Genomic DNA, 20656 nt, shown 5'->3' on the forward strand with positions numbered 1-20656 from the left:
AATGTTGGTGATTATTGTTTCCATTCTTATGGTTGTTCCTTTTTGATTAAGGTGGGTGACATACTGAGGAGGAGTTCAAGTGGACAGGACTTTAATTCTATTATTGACTCTAGAGAATTGAGGAGGCTTGCCACAGTTCCCAATTGAAGACATATTTAGACTTTCCTTCTCCCATAAGACTTCAAGGCAAGCAGGTAGTGTATAACCTGCCCAAGTCCAGTTGGCAAGTCTACTGATTTCAGTTCTATATAGATCTGGATTTGGGTGAAGGAACTAGGTATCTATGTAAGAGTCCAATAAAATGATTTTCCTAAACTACATAAGGGATGAAGTATTTGGGGCCTCTGGGTCACCTGGAAATACGATATTTGGAGACTCAGAAGATCCTATAGAGTCTAAGGGTGTGACTATTTGTTGGACTTTTTTAAAAATAACATGGGAGAGTAAATAGAAGTAACATTTCTATAAGTAGAAATAACAGTGGATAAAAACTAGAAAACCAGGATTTGAACTCTACCTCTACCATTTATTGGATAAATACCTTAAATGCTCTCTTTCTTCATCTGTCAAATGAGGTTAGATTGGAATCAATCTAAATTGAACTTTAAAATCCTGTGATAGTTAAGGGAATGGTAGAGGCTGGTCAGGGAGGATATAGAGGTATGGAAAATGGAAACTGACCAGTTTGATTTCTTATAGAGGTGAGGAGTGGCTATCTAAGGAAGTACTGATGAAATTCAAAGCTGTTAGAGGGATGACAGGGAATTTACATGTGAACTGACTATTGTGGGAACGATTTTTTGGTTGGATGCACCATGACAAAATCCTTAGATACATCCATGGAGTTATAGGGCGAGGGTTTGAATTATAAGATCTTTTTTATTGAGAGCTGAAAGTCATCTTAGGGATCATCTAGTTCAACCCTTTCATTTTACATATCAAGGATCTGACACCTAGAGAGGTGAAATGACTTGTCCAAAGTTACACACGTGGTAAGTGTCAAAGCTGGGTTGCCTGCACTTGCAGGCCAAGTTCAGTGTTCATTCCATTGTGTTATGCTAATAATACTTTGGACACTTAATGACACTTGAGACAGTGTCTCAAGTAGGGAGAAAACAGATTTCTTCCACCATTGTTTGATGAATATTTCCCTCTTCAGAACAGCCTTCTGGCTAATGGAAAGAGGCCATTGGAGTTCCCACCCAGGTCTTGAGAAAGCTATGGACTGGAGTTAGACAAATCCATTAGGATAGTACAGACAATCAGGACAGCAGGAAATAATATGGAATTCCAGATAGAATTAAGCACATAGACAAGGGTAAACAGAATGGCAAGGGAATTCTAAAAAATGATGGGATCGCTTCTAGATGTCTTTAGTATTTCCCCATTGCCAACATAATAAAGTAGAAGCTTGGCATTTATAGCTGTCCACAGTGTGGCTCCAACTTGCCAATTCTGCTTTATTTCATATTAAATTCTTTGCATTCCAGTCAATTTGGACCACTTTCCATTCCCTATTCTTTTTATACTCACTCTCCTTGCCTTTGCTAATGATATTCTCCATAACTAGAATGGATTCTTTACCTTGTGAATATTTTCTCTTCTCTATTTCTTTCCTTCAAGACCCAGATCAGATGCCATCTCCTCCATGAAGCCTTCCCTGAAACCTCTAGGTCAGAGATTTCTAGCCTATGGCATACCTCTAAGGAGGTGGTATGAGAAGGTTGCCAAGGAGTACAGGGAATAACTGGTAATATATTGTCCCAGTGAAATAAATCTGTTTATTTTTATTTCTTATGTGCATATTCATGAGAAATTCTTAAATATATTTCCTTTCATAATGAACAGAGGGTGCAGGGAGGTTTATTGAAAGCAAGGGATATAGGGATCAAAAAAAAGATTGAGAATCTCTGTCTGGTGAAAATGTACTATCCTTTCTCAAGTTTTTCATGGTACCTTACCTGAATATCTTCATTTATCTCCTTCTCTTATTTGTACATTTATCTTTAGTTTTATTTGATTATAAGCACCTTGAGAACAAGGGTTATGTTGTATTTGTTATTATATCCCTGGCACCTAGTCATAATGTTTTGTGATCTTATAGGCACTTATTGGATTGTACTGAATTGATTAGGAAAGTCTTCGTTGAGCAAGTGGTGCCTGAGCTCGATCTTGAAGGAAGGGATGGCTTTTAGCTGGTAGGGATGGAGAACATAATAGAGCAGGTAGCTTGTGCAAATAGAGTCAGACAGGTGAGGGCAGAATGAGACTGAAGAATAATGAGAATGCCATATTGGCTGGAATGTTGAGTTAGTGAAGTGGAGTGGTAGAAAATGAGTCAAGGATGGTAAATTGGGGTCAGAGAGAAAAACCTTAATTGTCAGAATAAGAAGTTTGTGTTGTATTTGGCAGACAATGTGTAGCCACATGATCAGACTTAAGCATAAGGAAGATTACATTAGCATTAGAATGAATAATGGATTAAAGAGGGGGGAGGAATGGGAAGTAAAGAAACCAGTTGGGAGAGGGACTGAAATTAGGGTAGAAGCGCTGGGAATAGAAAGGAAGGGACATATGCAAGAAATGTTATGGAGACAGAATTGATAAATCCCAGCAAATGATTACATACACACACATATGCAAACATACATAAATATATATACACATATACATACGTGTGTATATATGTGTATGTATATATACATACACATATATGAGAAAAGTTAAGGAGATAGAATTGATAAAACCCAGCAAATGATTATATCTCTCTTGAAGAGGGAAGAAAAACTTTCCAGTTTTGAACCTGGATGATTAGTGCAATCCACAGACACAGAGAAGCTAAGGGAAGCAGGATTTGAAGAGGAGTTCATATTTAGACTTGTTGAGTTTGAGGTTCCAATAAAAACAGATGGCAACATCTTGCAGGCATTTGAAAATGGGGGACTACAGTTCAGAGGAGAGGCAAGGGTTGAACATTTACATTTCTGAGTCATACATACATAATGATCATTAAACTTATCAAGATAAATGAAATTACCTAGAGACAGGACATACTTAGGAAGAGGTCTGTAGGCAGATCTTTGGGGACATTCAATTTGAAAAACTTTATTAAGCACCTGCTATATACAAGCACTCTGATAAATGCTAAACAGAGGAGCTACAAAAACAGAAATGAAAAATAGTCATTGTCTTTGAGGACCTGATAGTCAATAGGAGGGTACAACCTGTAAATAGACAGATATAATTTGGGAGGGAGATAGAACCAGAAAAGGAAAGATTACTCATAAGAGATGATACCAGAGCTGAGCCTTGAAAAATTTTAAATTTTAGATATTGGAAGGGAGAAGAATGGAAGACAGGCTATGAAGAGGTGTGTAGTAGGGATAAAAAGCAGGACAGTGTGGTTGAAACATAGAGTACTTGAAAGGAAGTAGCATAAAATAAGTCAGGAAATGTAGGGTAGTACCAGATTGCAACTGGCCTTAAATGCCAATTTGAGAATTTTTTAATTTTATTTTGGAGATGATAGAGAGGTATTGAAGACTCTTAAATAGAAGGGTAGCATGGATTAGACTTATATTTGGAGATTACTTTGGTAGCTGTATGGAACCATATTTAAGGTGTAAAGATCAATGAGCAGAAGAGATGAAGGAGCAGTTTGAAGCAGGAGGAGAACCAGGAAGAAGCAAATGTGAGTTTAAAGTTAAAGTTGAAGGAGGAGATCAATTGAGGAGAGCATGTCAAGAAGTATGGGGTGGTCAGAAGTGTCTCATGCCAAAAGAAATTTAGAAGAAGGAATTAGAGACCTCTTGAAGGTCAGTTTCAGTGGAGTGGTGGAGAACATCACCAGATAGACTAGAACATTACTAGGGAAATGTCACTGGGATTATGAGATATAAAAAGTCATATGATATGAGGTATAGTTGAGGGAGGTTGGAGAAGAAAAGAGGATCTTCTACTCAAAGAGGGAATACAGTTATTCTATATTGCTCTGGAAGACAGAATGAAAACCAATAGAAGTAGAAAACCATTAGGTTGGATTTGGCCACAATATAAGGAAACATTGAGAGCTAGTGTGTGTGTGTGTGTGTGTGTGTGTGTCCTTTGTTGCTGAAGAAGACCATGCCATCAGAGATATAATGACATGACTTGCCCTTGACTTTGTTTTGAGTGAGGGAGGGCCATGCAGGTCACCAGTCTCACTTCTCCTCCAGAGCCATCTGAATGCAGTGACCAGATATTCATCAGGATGACTGGAGATGACCCAGGATGAGGCAATTGGGGTTAAATGACTTGGCCAAGGTCACACAGCTAGTGAGTGTCAAGGGTCTGAGGTGAGATTTGAACTCAGGTCCTCCTGACTCCTGCACTGGTGCTCTATCTGGTGCACCACCTAGCTGCCTGAGAGCTACTGTGGCATAATGAATAGAGAGCTTGCCTTGAAGTAAGGAAGATCTTGGTTCTGATGCTGTCTCTGACTGCCTGTGTGATCATGGTAATCACTTGACCCCTCAACACTTTAACAAACTGTCTGAGACTGTGTTTCAAAGAAGATGGCTATCTGCATTGTTAGAGGGAGTTTCTTTTCCTGAGAGTGCCCTATGCCACTGAAATCACAGTTCCTTTTCCTATAAGGAAACATTATTAATAAAAAAAACCAATTCCTTTGACAATGGGATGGATAGCCTTGTGAAATAAATGAGGTCCTTGTTACTATAAGTGTTCAAGCAGAGAATGGACAAACCTGTTGTAGAAAGAATTCTACTAATAGGAATAAGTTCAGACTTGTTGACTAATTAGACTTTTTGCTATTTGGATACCTGGTGACTTATAGTTAAGATAGCTAGGTGATTTTTTTCTTTTTTGATTGAATGGTTTGATGTTAAGCCAAAAATGTTAAAAATGGGGCATTTTAAAAAAGGGAACTTTTACATTAGGATTGATATAAATTTCTGGGAAATTAGCTGAATAGAATGTTGTTATGTATGCAGTGTCTAACTTATTACAACTTCACTGAAATAAAAAAGATCTTGAAAGCTATATATGGATTTGAAATATCTTTCAATAATGATTTATTTAGGTGACTTCTCCTTTCCTACCACTTTATTTTCTTATGCATCTAACAAAAAAATGACTATAAATGATAATGAAATTATTCTCTCCTTCAGGGGGTGATTTTAATCCCCATTTTTTAAAGTCTATTTTTGCTGTATTAAAATATTGAAAGAATTTTATGTTGAGCTCAATGAGGAATCATTTATCACCACAAGAAAACATTGCCCCCCCATTATGTTGATTTACATTTACAATTAACATTTATTTACTAATGTAATTGTGTATGTAATAATATTAGCAGATTTATCATTTATGTTCATTGAAAATATTTTAATGCCTTAATATCATTGGCTTATTTCTCATTTAATGAGCAGCCTAAAACCAGTAGCCATTTTCTTGACTTTAAAAAAATCCTAATAAGAAACAGAAAAGGATGCAATAAAGGAAAATGACAATGTAGGACAGTGACAATGCTTGCAATTCAGTCCAGTGCTTTTTCTACATTTTTTTTCTGGGAAGGAAGATTCCCTCAAACCCTGGCAGAATAACAGACACATCAGTCATTGTTTCCTCTGATTCAATTAGCTTCTGATTTTCAAATCCAAGTAATTCTGACAAATAAAGATCCAACAAACAGTTTTGGGAATTAGGTATAAAATTTCTCCATTGGCTTTCAGGCCTCTGTGCTTATGAGTGGGTCACAACAATTTATTTTAACCAGGGCAATAGATAAAGTTTCCATTTCATGTGATAGTAACCCCTCTTGCAGGGCCATCTCTCTGTGTCGTAAATATAACAGCTATTGACATAAATGGTGTGGAGCATGTAAGTTAGCACTCAGTGGTGATGATCTTATAATGTTTGTCACTCCTCAGACTTCCTGACTACAGTCTTGATGGATACAGTTACAGGATTTAGCATCTATGGCACTACCAAAAAAGAGAAAATAAAAAAAATGGAAGGTATTCCCTCATGTATTTAATTCTACCCCTGAGGTTATATTCTTTCATTTAGTATTAGCAAATCCCTGACTCACATATTTATATATGCTGGTATGAGCAGTCTAGGAAAACAACACCAACAACTATATGCTCTAGCCAAACATTATCCTCTTTTTTCTAATACTTATTTGGGATGTGGACGATGCCATTTTGTGCTTGTTATTGCAGCTTGGGAGAGGAGCTTTTTAAAAATCATCATAAGAATAAACATCATAAGAATAAAATAAATTCCATCTTCCAAGTTGGAATCCAAGTTTTCACTGAGAGTTTAGCAGGTTGATCAATTGCTTATAACTGAGATTTTGAATAGATATAGAGTATTATACTGATTTCTCATGGTCTATCCTGGATTGAGTTTAGAATCAAGAATGTTAAATCTGGAAGGAGCACATCAGGGTTCTACTGGTAAATGTTTTAACAACCAACTTTCAAAAAAATGTGCATACAACACACTTTAAAATTTAATCTTCACTGTTCTCTTAAGTCTAGGCAATCAATCAAATAATAGATGAAGCCAATTTCTGAGGTGTAAGTGTTTACACTGAAAATTTAACAATTAAATATTTTGAGAGTCTGTTTGAGGTAGCCTGTAGCCCTTCTGATTCAATTATCCATTTTACTGATGAGGAAACCAAGGTCAAGAGTGATTTAATGACCTCCCCAAAGTTACAAAGGTAGGAAGTAGAAGAAAAGGTGTTCAAATCCAGGGCTTCTGACTCCAAATCAAAATTCCAACTGTTTTTGCCTTTCTTTGTATTCCTAGCACTTATTAACATAATGCCAGACACATATGATAATTGTATAATAAATGCTTGTCGACTGACAAAGAAATCCAGTATTTTTTCTATTATATTGCTCATTTCTTGATCCTGGATGGTACTGAAGAGGACAGCTCTTCTATCAGATGAAAGAAGTTCATGTCTTCCTGTGAAGACTTTCCTCCCTTTTTCTAACTGCTTAGTTTAATTTTATAACTACTTTTCCTCCACAACGATAATTGTGTCCACTCCATTATGCATGCTGAAAAGCAGCATTTGTAGCCATGCCCCACAGAGTTTCTATGTGCTACAGAACCATCTTCCTTTTTGTAAAAAACTATTGTGTCCAGCTGGCTCTCTACTGCAACATGGCCCCCTAGAAACAAGCTTCAGTGGCAGAAGTACAGGACTCTTTTAAGCAGGGGAGGAGGAAAAGTTCTTCCTTTTCAGAAGAAAAAAAACCCCTAAATTGGTCAGCCAAAGAACAGCTTTTTGTGAATAAAAGATATTCCCATTTTAGCAATTGCAGGAGAATTTCTATTCCCTCCAGTCCAATGCAAAATGTTGTTGTTCCTTAAAATGCTCTGAGTGCTCTGTTCAGAATATAGCACAGAGCCCAGTCCCCCTCGTCACTCAGAATGTTTACAGTCTAAAAATGAGAACAGTGAGAAGGTTGAAAGGCAGCTGGGACCAGGAACAGATAGGTACATATGCCCCCTCTCTTTAGCAGCTGCAGCCCTGTAGATGGCTCAACAGCTAATGTCGATTTCCCCCTCTAAGTTTGGTAAGTGACTCTGCCGCACACCGCCAAAAGACTTGAAATGTGAGGATGTTAAGTAATGTCTTTTTGCAGTGCCCTGCTGTTCAAATGTTCTCAGCTTTGACAAGTCATTTCTCTGGAAAATGTCTTCAGAATGTCAGTCACTCCGGCTTCCATGCTTGCCATTTGCATGTTGTGCACCTGCTGGTATCTTTGGTTGAAATGTATTGTTTTTTATTTGTTATCCTTCCTCCACACCCGCTCCTTAGCAGTGCCTAGCAAAAGTTAGATTACAGGTTTCGTTTTTCTTTTATGTATGGTTTGGAAATGTTTCCTACGAATCTATAAATTTTCTCTGAGTTATTAATGTGCAATATTCAAAATGATAACAATATGTAATTTGCTCAGTATTTAAAGCACAATACTGTACTAGAGATGGGTAGGTAATAGGAGGCTAATCAAAAGACATCGATTCTTCTGTCCAATAAATCTATATTTACTTTCTCTATATTTGGTTTTTGCTTATGTGTATATATTATTTTGAATTTAATTTTCATGTGTATGTGTTCTACAGAATAGGGAATAAAATAATATTTTCAAGGCAAAGTGACTTAATGCTTTAAAATTCCATGATTACTTAGTTAAGTCTCTTAGCTTTGAAAAAGTTAAGAAGTGGTTGGACTGAAAGGGAGCAATAATCTCTCGCCCTCTCAGCAAATAGATGTAACCAAGAATGACAATGCTTTTGCTAAAGGATAATGACTGTACTATGACTGGAAAAAATATAAAGCCTCAGTTGTTTCCTCAAGGATTTAAGCTTCTTGATGTCAAGGACCATTTGTCTTTTTGTCTTTGTATCCCTAGAACCAAACACAGTGCCTAGAACATAACTGGCTGTTGTCCTTTGTTTTCATAGAGGACTAAGATGACATCATTATGTTAAGAGTCAAGTTTCATTGTGTCTGACTGTGACTGATCAGACTAATATAAGCTTGGAATGCTCTACCACAGGTTGGGCACATATAATACATGTGAATATTCAAGGTGGATTCTCTAAATTTGTGCATCTTGAGTTTCTTTTGAGCTACCTTAATTCTGTTTTGCTCATAGAGCACAACACCTTCTCTGATGAGGGCACACCATGCTGGGTAGTCCTATGCCATTGTCTCCCATGTCATGCAAGAACATAGTAGGTGCTTAGTAAAACCATTTGAATTTAATTGAAATCCTAATTTTTGTGCAAAGCATTATGGAATCCTCTATGTATAATGAGAAGGTGAATAAAACATAATCCTCATCTTCATAGTGAGATAAATGGAAAACCTGAGAGTTTCTGAGTAATTAATGATCAACTTATTGATTAGGCCAGCAAGTAATAAATTGATGGTCAGTGTTCTCTCTTGGTAACCATAGACAAAGACCACAGAAATCATTGAATGCTTAAATATCTTTAGAAAATTGCATGCCCCTAATAGGCAAAAACCAACCCTGATTGGTAAACAATCAATGAGGGGGCAGACTTTCAAATGAGGTGTTGGACTGAAAGCCTTCAGCTCTTACAGCTAAGAAGATGGCTTGATAATGAGACTAAACTGTCTCCAGCTATCTGGACAAAAGAAGTCATCTCCACCCAGATCACTCAAATTGAATTCTATATGTGTGTGTGTGTGTGTGTGTATGTGTGTGTGTGTGTGTGTGTGTGTGTGTGTGTGTGTGTGTGTGTGTGTGTGTGTGTGTGTCTGTGTGTATGGGGGGCGATTGGGAGGGAAAGGAATGTGGGATGTAGGATGTGTGTGTGGGTGGAGAGGGGAGGGTGGAGTTCAAGGGTATGAACCTAACGCTTTAGGACTGTAATTCACTTAGATTAGAATCTATTTATACTTTAATCAGAAGTAAATTCTCCTAGTTGTGTGGGGTCCCACCCAAGATTGAGGAGAATATTCCAGGAGGATTAGACCAATTTCATCATTAGCCTTGTTTTCTGAGATTGACTGACCTATACCCTCCAGATATCTTTTAGGAGTAACAATAAACTATTGACCTACAAGGACTGGTATTTGAATGAGGAAGTAAAAGGAGAAAAATCCCTGAATCCCGATACTAATAATTAGTTGTTATTAAAATAGAAAAATAATCACTTCTCTCAACTGTGTATTACTCTTCTGTGACATTTTTCTTGCCCCTTCAGGACTATAAATGTACACATCACTACATTTGCATAAAACAAGAGGAAAACATGAAAGAGAAAACACGTTATACAAATAAAAAATTCCCAAATATGATCTAAATGTAAGCTTTGGTATGTTATGTTTTGCCCATGTAGATTATGTGAAACCATATAGGTCTGTCCAGATGTGGCGTTCAGGGAGGCATGAATAAATATCTCTATAGTCTTTTTCCTCTACCATTTTCCTAGGGATATTTTGATTTTTGCTGAGAGGAAAAGCAGGAGTTTGAGGCCAGAGGCTGATCAGCTACTCTCTTCAGAGTGACAAGCTGGAATGAGGTTTCTCTGATTCCCTAAATATTGATAATCTAGAGAAAATACTTTCTAGGTTCCAGTTGAGCTCCTCATCACTGTCTTTTAATGGTGAAGAAGTGCATCAAACTATATATCTAAGATGACTCCCTTCCCACTCAATACACAGCAAATAAGCCAATTTATTCGAGTCACTGTTGACAACAAATCAGAGAATGTATACATATGAGAATATATAGAGTGAATGAAGTCTCCTACTGGAAGTGATATAGTGCCACCAAGAGAGTCCCAGATTTTGTCTTTTTGAACCAAATTCAGATGAAAGTGAGATTCAAGCATTGTTTACCCCTACCCATTTTTCCTTTCACTGTAACAGCTCTTCCTTGCATACTTCTTTTATATGAGATAATTTCCCCCCATTCTTCCTCTTCCTTCCCCTGTCTCCTAGTGCATTTCTTTTTCTCACGTGTCCCTTTTTTTTGAGATCATCTCAACATAATGGATTCATACCTATGCCCCCTGTTTATGTAGAGTCCTTAGATGCCCTAATAATGATAAAATCTTAGACTACACACACAGACACAGACACACACACATATATACGTATGTGTATACACACACATGCATATGTACAGTATTTCCATATAGGAATGTCAACCATTTAACCTTTTTGAGTCTTATGATTTCTCTTTCATGTTTACCTTTTTAGTACTTCTCTTGAATCTTGTATTTGAATGTTAAATTTTCTATTCAGCTCTGGTCTTTTCATCAGGAATGCTTGAAAGTCTTCTATTTCATTAAATGTCCATTTATCCCCTGAAGAATTATACTCACTTTTGTTGGGTAAAGAATTCTTGGTTGTAATCCTAGCTCCTTTGTCTTCTGGAATGTAATATTTCAAGTCCTCCACTTCCTTAATGTGGAAGCTGTGAAATTCTGTGTGATCCTTACTGTAATTCCATGATATTTGAAATATTTTTTTTTGCTGACTGCTTGCAATATTTTCTTCCTTGACTTGATAGTTCTGGAATTTGGCTCTACTATTTCTGGGAGTTTTCATTTTGGGATCTCTTTAAAATGGTAATTGGTGGATTTTTTCATTTTCTATTTTACCTGTTGGTTTTAGGATACTGGGGCAGTCTTCCTTGATAATTTCTCAAAACAATATCTAGGATCTTTCTTTTATCATGTATTTCAAGTAACCTAATAATTCTTAAATTATTTTAAATTATCTCTCCTTCATTTATTTTCCAGGTCAGTTATTTTTCCAATAAAATATTTCACATTTTCTTCTGGTTTTTTTTTCATTCTTTTAACTTTTTTTTCCTTGGCATCTCATGGAAACATTAGTTTCCACTTGTCCATTTCTAATTTTTAAGGAATTTTTCTTCAGTAAAGTTTTATACCTCTAAATTCCTTTAAAGGAGTTATTTTCATCAGAGAACTTTTGTACTTCTTTTATCATTTGGCCAACTTTGCTTTTTTTTAAAAAACATTATTTTTTTGTGTCTCTTTTGCCAAGCTATTGGACTCAAAGTTGTTTGGAGGGAAATCTTAGAACTTGTCTGCTTGCTTTACTCTGTCATGTTGGTTCCATCCCTGGAAGTCCCTTTCATTAAGGTTTGAGGGGCAATTTCTTTTATGCTATGTCTTACCCTAAAGTTATCACTAGTAACATTTTGTAACTTAGTGATACTAGCCTTTGTGTCACTAGAAATATTATGTTGAACGTAACAAGTCCTCTATGAGATTCATTACTGCCTAAGACAGTTATAACAAATCATGAAGGAAAAAAATGAATGAAGAATGAATGATGTCCAGATTGTAACCTACATCCCATCAAGTTATTCTATCAATGAGTACTGTGTATCTTGGAAAGGCACTGCAAATGGACAGTGAGTTGGGTCCAGCTTTGAATAAGAGGAAGAAAAGCTAGATTTCATTTGCAACATTGTGCAGTGCATAGTTTCTCACTTTTCCCTGAACCCCAAAAATCACTATTTTCATTCTAAAATTCTTCTTGCAATGCTATCTGGCTGCAAATAATGGAATAACATGCTCTCTGAGCAAATTTTAAAAAATCATGTAAGATTTAAGTTAAAAAGTGGTAGAAGGCATTATACATCTATATCTGTCCCTCCATCTACCTATCCATCCTTCCATCCATTCATTTATCTATCTATTTAAAAAAACTTTTATCCATTAAAACTATCTATTTATAATTATTGACTCTTTGTTTTCAAGGCAGAAATAAAATGAAGGAAAATCTCCAGCTCTTTATCCAAGTCAAACATATTTCTCTTGTTGCCTGCTGCCTTCTGCTTCTCATCATTTACCCTGTTCCAAATGCATTTTGTCCTCGTGTGCTGTTACCCTCAGTTTACTGCCCCCAACTATCCCTAAATCTTGATAACTTTTTCTATACCATTTTACCTAGTATTAGCCTCTCTGTCACAGTCCTCAGTGCTGGCCACTCCCCTCCTCCTCCCACACCTGCCAGCTTTTATGACTGTCACTGTCTTCTTTGCTTCGAGCTGGATTACCAAGTAAGCACACAAGACATATGCCTGAGGACCCCTAAGGTACAGGTTTCCAACCATTTGTTTACATGCTATCTCCAGCTTGTATATCATTTAAGCCCTGATATATGTTTGATAACACTATAAATATTCCCTCTGTTCTTGGAGAGTGAGTATGAATTTGTATGTGGTGAAAAGAGCACTAGACTTAGATTCATAAGACCTGGATTCAAATTCTGGCCCCTGCTACTTACCAACTGGTAAGTAAGGCCTCTCTGGGCCTCAGTTTCCTTAATTGTATAATTAGAGGATTACTTGTAATGATCCCTAAAGTCTCTAAATTCTGTGATCTGCAGGTTGATGTGCCCTTCAGTGCTGCAGAAGTTGCAGAGGTCCACATATTGGTATTGTAGGATATCTGCACATAGAATTTAATGCTCCCCAAAGAATCCTAAAACTGTAGGAAAGTTTCTTGTGGATCCACTGACCTGCCGTCAGTATAAAGGTCATTTCTTAAGGATGCTTAGGCTGTGAAATGGGAGAGGTCAATAATCAATGCCTCAAGTACTTTGCTTTGCTAATCATTTATCAGTTACAATCATTTTGATAGGATAAGAAATATAGTTCCCTGTAGAAAACTTGTGTGTAAGCAAACTATGATGTAGTCCTAGGGTAATTCCTGTGTTAGTTGGCCTAATAATCATTATAAAGTATGTAACCATATTAATAATCTTTATATTAGAATGTAACAAGCAGCCCTGAGCTTAAATGGGCTCCACTTAAGCCAAAATCCTACTTCAGTAGAAGGGCACTGACCATTTACAACATTACGGTGCCTGTTGGTGCCATACATGAATCATGAGAACTGTAAAAAACTGTGAATCTCTTATCTCAGGGTCTCAGATCATACTGGGTGGACTACCCACCACCACCTTTGTTTCTATTAATAAAAGTTGGTTTCTTTGCCCAGAAAGACTTCCCAGTTTCTTTTTTACAGCTGACAATGACTGTTTCTCAAATCTCCCTTGAAATGTTAACTCTTCAATTTATTTTTCAGGGGTCTCATTTGGTGAAGGGCTATAACATTTTGATCTTGATTCTGATTTAGTAAAGGGCAGATTTTGACTCTTACCCACAAACAATTCTGATCATTGATAAGAGTACAATAATCTTGTGAGGTAGGTGGTGAAACTATTGTCATCCTCATTGTGTAGATGAGTAAACTGAGGTTCTGAGAATTTAAACAACTTACTTATATTTTAGTTAGTTCTGTAGCTAGAACTAGAACCTAGATTATTATTTTTTAATTGAAATCATCTTTCCATTTCCATCTTGTCTATAGCAAAAGTAAAAAGATGAGATATTTATAGTGTTAAAAGGTTTTTTCTGTTTGAAATCTAAGCAGATAATATAAAGCAGTTTTTATAGGCATCTAAATTATGATTTTTGAGATTTGACATGTATAATTTGGTAGCAAATGAATAAAATGTGCTATAATTTTGTAAAATTTCATATAATAACAAAACAATTATTTTCTATCCATCATTTCCCCCCTTTTTTCCTCCCCTTTTATTTTGTTATTACAGGTAACATGTGAAAATATTATTCTTGTGTTATTTGGGAAAAACATGTTATTTTTGCAAAATGCTTTATTTCATTGAATGACTCTTATTTCCCCCATTAGAATATGAGTTCCTTTAGGCAAAGACTGTCTTTTGCATCTTTTTGTAACCCCAATGCTTGGTGCAGGGCTTGACACAGAGTAAGCACTTAATAAATGTTTATTGATCTGATTGTCAATTTTTCTTTAGTTTCTTTTGTTTGATTTTCATATTTGCTTTAGTTTCATTGCTTCACAAGTCCTAATCTTTTGTGCTGACCTCATTGTTTTATGCTTGTGAAACATGGACAGTCTACCAGCACCATGCCAGGAAACTGAATCGCTTCCATTTGAACTATCTTAGGAAGATTCTGAGGATCACCTAGCAGGATAAGATGCCAGACACTGAAGTCCTTGCTTGAGGTGAACAGCCAAGTATTCAAACTATGCTTCAGAGAGTTCAACTCTGATGGGCTGGCCACGTTGTTTGAATGCAAAATGTACGCTTGTCAAAAAGACTATTTTATGGAGAACTTGCATGGGGCAGGCGATCACATAGTGACCAGAAGAAACGATACAAGGACACTCTAAAGGTCTCTCTCAAGAACTTTAGATTTGACTGTGCAACATGGGAGACACTGGCATAGGATCTCTCAGCATGGTGTGCCCACGTCAGAAAGGGTGCTGTGCTCTTTTAGCAAAGCAGAATTGAGACAGCATAAAGTAAACATAGGATGTACAAATTTGGGATATCCACCCCAAATATTCACATAGACTATCCGTGCCCAACTTGTGGTAGAGCATTCTGAGGTCTTATTGGTCTGATAAGCCACAGCTGGACACACTGAAATTTCACTTTACTATGGTGATGTTGTTTTGGTTCTCTTCGAAGACAAAGGACAACAACCAATCATGGAGTGGAGGTAACTGGTTTTTTGAAGGGTATGCCACAAGAAAATAAGCTCTGGCATGTTCTTACCTGCTAGAAAGTCCTAGAAGCAGCTCTTGTCTTCTGCCACCAGCTTTCTCCTTACTCCCAACTGCCATTTCCAGACCCTCTCTTGGCTGCCATCGTTGAGCATCTTCTTGTCCATTGAAGTTTACTCCACTTATCTATAGTGCTCTCTCCAGAAATTTGTTGCTGCCATCTACCAGCCTCCATCCACTTTCCTTATTTCTCAAGGAATCCAGTATTTGATCATCCTCTTAATTCTAACCTCTTCTTTCATAATCCATCCATCCATCCATCCATCCATCCATCCATCCATCCATCCATCAGTCAACCCAATAGCATTTATTAAGGGCCTACAGTGTTTCAGATACTATTCTAGATAGAGATGATACAAAGACAAGAAAATGAAATCATATCTGCTCCCAAGGAATTTACATTGTATTAAACCATTTCTATATTCACATTGATGTTCCTGTAATCTAATCTAAGTGCATATTAAGCACTTATTTTGTGTAAGTCAGAATGCAAGAAGTACAAAGATAAAATGAAAATCACTCAACAAACTTATATTTCACCCTGAAGCTGTGGAATGTGGGGAGGACAAGTCAACAAGATAAATAGATACATGATAATTTGAGGAGGGAAAGGACATGAATAATTAAAGGAGTCTGGATAGTATTTCTGTACAGGGAGGTCCATGAGCTTACTTAGCCTTGAAGAAAGCTACGGATTTTAAGAGGTAGAGGTGAGGTGGAAGTGCTTTCTAAGCATGAAGAATAGCTTATGAGAAAAGCATGGAGGGGAGAGATGGAATGTTGAGTTTAAGAAACAGCAAGGAAACAAGTTTGGATGGAATCATAATGTAGACACCTATGAACATCATTTTATATTTTCTTCTTTAATTTTAAACACAGCAAAACTTTTTCATACTACAATTATCTCCTTAATGTCTGACTTGCTTAATAGGCAGGGTGAAAAAAAAAAACCCCAAGAACCCAGGGAAAATAGTATGCATTGATCTGCATTCAGACTTCATAGTTCTTTCTCTGGACATGGACAGCATTTTCCATCATGAGTCTGGAATTGTCTTGGATCATTGGATTTCTGAGAATAGCTAAGTCTGTCATAGTTGATCATTGCCCAGTGTTGCTGTTACTGTGTATGTTGTTCTCCTGGTTTTGCTCATTTGTGAATTCTTTCAACTGGAATTTCATTTTCTGCCTTTAGAAGTTCTAGGTAGTTCTCTTCTATTATTTCCTTCATTATAGTATTAAGGTATTTTGTCCTGTGTGTTCTTCTTAGAGACCTATGATCCTTAATTTGTCTCTGTGCATTCTGTCTTGAAGTTCAGTATGTTTTGTTTGCTTAATTGCTACATTTTCTTTTAACGTTATCATTTTTTCTTCTCTTCTAAATCGTCCTTCACCTCTGTGTCTTTGCATGCCCAATCTGTTCTTCTCTTTTGTTTCTTTGGTGAGGCTTTCCATTGCAGATTCAAGTTTTATTGTATTCATTATTTTTGTTGCACAGAACATAAATTCTGCTCTCATAACTCTCATTTTTTTAAAAAAAGCTATTTGGGAACATTCATGGAACATTCATGTTCTCCTCAAATTCCACAGGGTCCTCTGTCTCATTAAGTGCTGGATCATTTTCCTTTGTTTTGCATTATTTATTCATAGGGAAGCTAGGTGGTGAAGTGGATAGAGTGCCAGGCTAGAGTCAGGAAGACCCATCTTCCTGGGCTGGCCTTAGATACTATCTGTGCGACCCTGGGCAAAGCACTTAACCTTGTTTGTCTCTGTTTCCTCACCTATAAAATGAGCTGGAGAAGGAAATGGTAAACCACTCCAGTATTTTTGCCAAAGAATCCTCAAATGGAATCCAAAAGTTTGGTCATGACTGAAAATAACTGCACAAAACCAAATTTATTCATAGATACCAGACCTCACATATGAGATCTGGAGGCCATATTTCTTTTTATTGTTACTGCTTTTTCTGTTGATTTATCTCTTTATGTTCAAGGTCTTTGAGTTTTCTTCTTCCTGAAAGTTATGGTACTTTCAGTTTTTTTTATCCCTTATTTTCTTGTCACTTCCTTTCTGACTCCTTCCCCTCTGGCTATAGTTTTCTTAGGGGTTGGATCTCAAAGTGTCTCAACCTTCTCCCATGATGGTTCATCAGCCTCAGTTTCTGTCTCCAATGACTTTTGGGTGGTCAGAAGTAGTCCCACCTGGATGCTGAGCCCATTCCCTTACACTTGGGGCTCCCCACACTCACTGTGTCCTGTCCTTGTGATCTGTCCCAATCCCTTTGTTCCTTAGTTCTCTAGCCTCCAGTCAGCAGACCAGATCTTGCTTTCTCCAGCACTGGTGCTTCCAGGTCACAGCCCCTGGTCGGATATTGCTCCTGAAGGACTATGGCCAAGCTGGCTGTTGAGGCCTGAACAAACTTCTACAGTCTGGAGCTGGAGTCACTACAGCTCTGGAAATGTGTGTTCCTTCCTTGCCGAAGAAGGCCATGACATCAGAGAAATGATGACATGACTTGCACTTGACTTTGTTCTGAGTGAGGGAGGGCTGTGCAGGTCACCAGCCTCACTTCTCCTCCAGAGCCATCTGAATCCAATGACCAGATATTCATCAGGATGACTGGAGATGACCCAGCATGAGGCAATTGGGGTTAAGTGACTTGTCCAAGGTCACACAGCTGGTGAGTGTCAAGTGTCTGAGGTGAGATTTGAACTCAGGTCCTCCTGACTCCTGCACTGGTGCTCTATCCACTGCACCACCTAGCTACCCACAGCTCTGGAAATAGGGCAGGGGGAACAGGGTGCAGGAATGGGTTTTAATGTAAGCCTGTTTCAGGTCCTTGGGTTTGTTAGTTCAACCTTGCTACCAATAGTGTGAGATGTCGGGGAGCAGTGCTGAGTAAGCTTTGAATCAGTGAGTGTTAATAGCTGGATTTTGAGAAATTTTAAAAAAAACTTCATTTAGATTCTAGATGTCCTAGACCTCTCCCTCTCCCTCTCCCTCTCTCTCTCTCTCTCTCTCTCTCTCTCTCTCTCTCTCTCTCTCTCTCTGTCTACCTCACTCCTTTTTCTCTCTTTCTGTCTCTCTCTCTGTCTTTCCCTGCTTCTCTCTCTGTCTCTTTCTCTCTCAAGTATGTCTAGTTGAAAGAAGTACTCTCACTTTAGAGAAAATTGTTGGTGTTTGGAAGTTTTAAGTGACGGCAGTATGCTTGTCTTTGCCCTCCTTGAGTATCCTCAGTGTGCTGTGAGAAAATGATTCAGGGCTGTGTATGATGTTGGTTGCCATGTCACATGTGGGATCCCTGTGCCTCATGTCAGCTATGAACTAGAATCTCATTTGGAAAGCAGGTATTTTCCGTGTCCCTTTGAACTTGTGTGTATTCTAGGTACTTCTGTTCTAGCACCCCAGCTTCCTCAGCCATAACGAATACATTCTTTCCACCGAGACAAGCTTTACTAAGTACTGGCCTGGGTAGAGAAGTGTTCCTGGAGTGAAGGCATTTGAAAGACATTTTAATACGGTGGCACCATGCAGAGGACATTAATCTTTCTCGTGATTTCCTTTTATTGTAACAATGAAAAGACTTCTAATGTGCAAACCTCGTTAAATCAATCATCTTTGGGAATTTAGATGCACAGTAGGATAAAGGCAACAACTCTCTGTACCTTGAGGCAATTTTCCATATGCTTTGAATGTTGGGATTTTGGAAAAATAAGCATTTTGATGGATTTGTGATAATGTTTAAAAAATGTAATGTTCGAATTGGGCTTTATTATAGAAAAGAAATACATACATTGTCCTAAATTATTAATGTTTTAGGCTTTCATTGTAATTAATATTTGTTTTCTTTGATGTCTGGAATCTATTTTCTTTTTCCTCTTTCAACCTGTTCTTCCTTGAAGTTTTTACTCTGGGAGGTGCTTGACTCCTCAGTAGGGGAAGTAGGTGTCCAGTGTTTTAATTCCATTTTTTACCTCAGTTTCTTGAGGAACAATTTATTTTTAGTTCTAGTCTAAGGACCCATGAAAAAGTGTACCCAGAGTACAAATATGAATCAGGTATTGAATAGCTGACTCTAGAGTCATGAAGACCTTAGTTCAAATCTAGCCTTGGTCATTTACGTTAGCTAAGTGACCCTGGGTGCCTCACTGAACACTCATCTGTAAAATAAAGGATATGATGGTGAGGTAGATTGGAGTGTTGGGTGGAGTCAGGAAGACCTGAGTTCAAATTTGGCCTCGGACACCAGTTGTGTGTTTGTCTCAGCTTCCTCATCTATAAAATGAGCTGGATAAGGAAATGGCAAACCCCTCTAGTATCTTTGCCAAGAAAACCCCAGATGGGGTCACTAAGAGTTAGACATGACCGGACAACAACAACGTAGCTCCTCCCTCCCTCCCTGAGTTGTCATGAGGATAAAATGTGATAATATTTATAAAGCAATTTGCAAACTTTAAGGAGCTTTATAAATGCTAGCTACTTTTGTTATTCCTACACCGAAGAGGGGATTGGTGTATAATAATCACAGAATGATTATAATGATTTGAGAGGCTAATGTTCAAACCTCACTGAGATATTAGCAACTCCTTAGCTATTTTACATTTCACCTCTTCTGAATGCATACAGATCCATCAGTGCCGAGAGAGCTCTTTCATTCACTATTGTCAGCTAGTTTGCCTTTCCTACTGTTTCTACTGCAGCTGCTTTGGTAGCTGATTGCCTGCCCCTACTCAGGTGCCTAGAAAAGGAGGAAGACTCCAGATCTCCTTTTGGAATCTCATATGGTCCTCTACCAAAGGAAAGTACCTATGAATAAAAGCAGCCCTGTCTTAGACACAGTTTTGCCTCAGAGGCCATGAGCTTATGACTGCAAGTCCATTGGGGAGATACCCTTTTCTCTCAAATGACTCTTGGGACCTCAGGTCAAGGCTTGTAGAAGGAAGGGATATGAAGGTTGTCCCTTTAGTATAGCCATAGAGTTCTGACTCAGTAGCCAATTAAGAGTCCTCACAACAGACAGAAAATCAGAGATATCTATATTTGCTCTGAAGTATAGGTCCCCTCCTCTCATCCAACAAGAATCCACAAGAGGTTGCTACATACACATTGTTGAGAGACAACATGGAGTAGTAGATAGAGGGCCAACCTCACTGTCAGCATGATTTGGGTTCAAATACTACTTCTGGCACTCATAGACTCTATGACCTTGAGAAATTCCTTTAACTTTCCAGTGCCTCAGGCAGTTCTCTCAAGATTATAAATTAAAGAACTGGTCATGACCTACATTTATTGTGGGAATTTCCTTACCAGGAGATCCCCACACAGATAAAAATCACAGATCTAGCTTCCAGATTCTGCCCTTTCTCCAATTTCATGGCTCACTCTCTTCTCCTCCCCAAAATCTATTGCTACTCTTTGAAGGAAATGGTGGTTCAGGGAAGACTGGAAATGGCAAGGAAAGTCCTACGTAGAGCTAGTTTCTGAAGACAGTGGTTGGTAT

Source organism: Notamacropus eugenii, chromosome 4, assembly GCF_028372415.1.
Source record: "Notamacropus eugenii isolate mMacEug1 chromosome 4, mMacEug1.pri_v2, whole genome shotgun sequence".
Lineage (NCBI taxonomy): Eukaryota > Metazoa > Chordata > Mammalia > Diprotodontia > Macropodidae > Notamacropus > Notamacropus eugenii.